Here is a 3,698-nt window from a genome sequence, read left to right as displayed (position 1 = left end):
ATACTAAATGAAATCATGGAAATAATTGATTGAAGTAACCGGCGCACAGTGTCATCGCCCCGATATCTTCATGGCAGAAATCGCCATGGTAGGTTAAATCCACCGCCACGCATAGCCATTTTATATCGACCTGTTTAATAGTTTTGTGTCGCATAAGAGCCAAAGGACATCTGACTAAGGCTACTGACAATAGCTCCGATTAGCCCGGTTACTGTCCTCGCTGTGTGTTAGTCAAGCATGGTACACCATAGGTCATATGTGACGTGTCATGTCAAAAGTAGACACTTTTGGGCAGGTTATTAATTTTGAAGTTTTGACATATCTTAAATAAAGAGTTATTTTGCTCCACAAAGCCTTTCCCCCCAATGAAATCGGACATTCCTAAGGGAAGATATTGAGTTTGTAAGTTATGGTATTATAAAATTGGAAATTGAGATATCGGCCTTTAAAATATCATTGACAATGTTGAGAATAGGAATTACCTTGAAAAATATCTCAAAAATACATGATGCCAATTATATTCCGGTCTGAAACTATCAGACAATATTTTTAACATTAATAACATCACAAATTCGCAACAAACCCAAATTGTGAAAAAAAAAATCACCCCGGGCATATTTTTGTCTTTTTCTCCATTTACGATCCTGCCCAAAAGTGTCTCCTTTTGACATGACACGTCACATATGGTTTTAGACTACCTTCACGATTGGCCTATACACTGCGCTATATAATTCGGCACATATAAATCAAAATTATTGTCAGTTTTTGACTCAAGACGCAAGCTAGTATCTCAAAGCGCAAGCCAGCGACTATCATATCTGTTAAAAATATATATTCAAGTGCAAGGAACCACATCTGGTTTCTTTATACGAAATCATTTACGGGAGATATTCATCATTTTCAAACCCGGTATCCAAAGATTTATCGTCTGAATATCAATCGTGCATAGCACATCCACGTGTATCGATCCCGTGTATTCATTTCAGTGTATCTTGCTGTATAGTGTAATTATTAACCGGGCGATGTCGGTGTGCGGCGGGTGTGGCTTTAAAATTGTATCAAAAAAGAGAGAGATCAGATTTTTGTTAAAGTCACAATAATTCTTTATACGTAATAGTACCAACAGTCATGGCTAATGTACAAGATGTTCCATCACATCAGATTGCATTTTGGGATATCAAGCCTGAAAATATCTCATGGGCTACGTAGAGAGAGCCAATCCGAATTTTATGATTTTGAAACGGCAGCAATGGTTTACACACTGCCACTGCATAAAGTTCTGGCGTTTAGCATGTTTAGGGCCCACACCACAAATCACCATAATGAGAACAAAACTTATTGGTTTGAGTTGGATAGTTAAGAGAAAATCCCAACAAACACTAATATGTTTTTAAAACGTTATAAACATGTTATAAACGTGATTTTAGTTTCGGGCAAAATGTTTTAATAAATGTAGGGTTATGTAAAGGTTATGAAAATGTTTTTAAAACGTTTTAAATTTTGTAGATGGTACCGGTGTCAAAAGAAACTATTTTTGATAACATTATTTTAGATTGTTTTCAAAAATAGTATTAAACCGTTTTATACCCTTTATCTACACTTTGCATTACTTGATAGGTCTGTCACACTACGACGGACTGGATCAACGTACATCACCGAATACAAAAATATTTTATTCGGTGGAAAAATCACCAGTCCGGCAGAAGATTCGGTGGGATTTTGGGTCCGATTCCCGTTCGTCGCTCTATGCGTTGTGGCCGCTAATAATCCTGCAGGCGTCTTATATGCGATCGTTCAACGTCCGACAAATGACCGGATTTGGGGGTCCGATTCCCGTTCGTTTCTCTATGCGTTGTGGCCGCTAATAATCCTGCAGGCGTCTTATTTTCGATCGTTCAACGTCCGACAAATGACCGGATTTGGGGTCAACGTCCGACAAATGTCCGGATTTGGGGTCCGATTCCCGTTCGTCTCTCTATGCGTCCGACAAATGACCGGCGAATCCGTCGCATGTGGCACCAACAGGGACGTCCACCCTATCAGAAAAGTGGGGGAGGAGAGGGTGTTTGAGAGGGTTTTTGACCCCTTAGAGCCAGTGACGTAGCAAGCACTTTTTCAGAGGGTGAACAAAGTGGGGAAAGACAACTTTTAAGGGGGTAAATTTTGACGAAAATTGTCAAATATTGGCTAATAAGTACAAAAGGGCTACAAATCTGATATATCAGGGCAACCAGCGTCCTGGGGCAATAGAGGTGAGAAACCTTTGGACAATGAAGGCCCAATTGAAGCCATTTGTCATTTTTTGGATCAATTTTAGCACTATTATTGGGTACTATTTTAGTTTGAAACAGCCGCAAATTGGTGAAACGAAAGCCTAATTGAAGCCATTAAAAAGTTTTCACCATTATTGTATAATATAAACAATTGTTTTAAAAATAACACGTGGATGTCCATAGCAGAAGCAAAAAGGAAGACTTGTCCATTTTTGAAAATGAAGGTCCAATTGAAGCCATTTGCATGGGGACTGTAGGGCCTATTGACATTATTAGGCCTAGGCCTATTGTGTATAAATTTAGTTTTAAAAATGGAAAATTTGGAAAATTGTTTTTAGTGCATCAGGAAACGTTTTAAATAAGTTGTATTTTGGCTTTTGGTTTAGGTAAAAACGTTTTAATAACATTAAAATGTCGGGTTATATAAAAGTCATGATAACGTTCTAAAACGTTTTGTATGAAAACACACTACAACAATATTTTTAAATGTTTTCAAAAAATGTTATTGTAAACTATTTTTGCAAATATTTTTGCCAAATATTGTGTCAATACTTAAATAACATTATGTTAAAATATTTGAACCCAGCAAACACAGAAATGTTCTTAAAATGTTTTTTCAAAACCTTTTAATAACATTTAAATGTCGGGTTATATAAAGGTCATGAAAACGTTTTTAAAACGTTATTGAAAATATTTTGGGCAAACATTTTCACAAAATATTTTTTCAACTCCCAAAATAACATTCTGTTTAGAATGTTTTGTGTCAAGTTTTCAAGAATGTTTTTGGAATATTATTAAAACGTTTTTATACCCTTTATATAGCCCGACATTTAAACGTTTTCTGTAAAACATTTTTGTTTGCTGAGCAGTAGATTATCAAAAAATGTTTTTGAAGGTTATGAAAACGTTTTATACTCTTAACATACCCTTTATATAACCCGACATTTAAACGTTTTCTGACAACCTTTTATAACCTTTTGCGAATGATGTCGAAAACGTTTTGTTTTGTGTTTGCTGGGTAGCTACGGATGTGACAAGCAAACAAATTATGTTAGACAGAAAATCCCGGGAGAAAATCCCACGCCAAAATTGAACTATAGTCCTGATATAACTAGTTTTGTGTCACACATAACAATTAAATACAAAAGAAGAAGGCTCTTTTGACCTTATCTCCCAAATAACAGGACGATTATATTTGATCCTCCCTCCTTGAGGAGATGACACTGCCATACGTGTAATTCTTTGCCAGTTTTATATTAATCTGAAGCTAAAAACTGTAGAAACAGTTTACTGTTGACGTCCATGCAGTTAAATGTTCAACAATAATTGTGGTACTGTTTGGTAAATTCTTTTTGGAAACCAATCGAATTCTTCCATATGACTTTTCAATTTGGATGAAAATTGTTGGATATTAAATGATTAAAA

Source organism: Amphiura filiformis, chromosome 6 (assembly GCF_039555335.1).
Source record: "Amphiura filiformis chromosome 6, Afil_fr2py, whole genome shotgun sequence".
In the NCBI taxonomy this organism is placed as follows: domain Eukaryota; kingdom Metazoa; phylum Echinodermata; class Ophiuroidea; order Amphilepidida; family Amphiuridae; genus Amphiura; species Amphiura filiformis.
The sequence above is the reverse complement of the archived record's forward strand: the minus strand, read 5'-3'. Positions refer to the sequence as shown.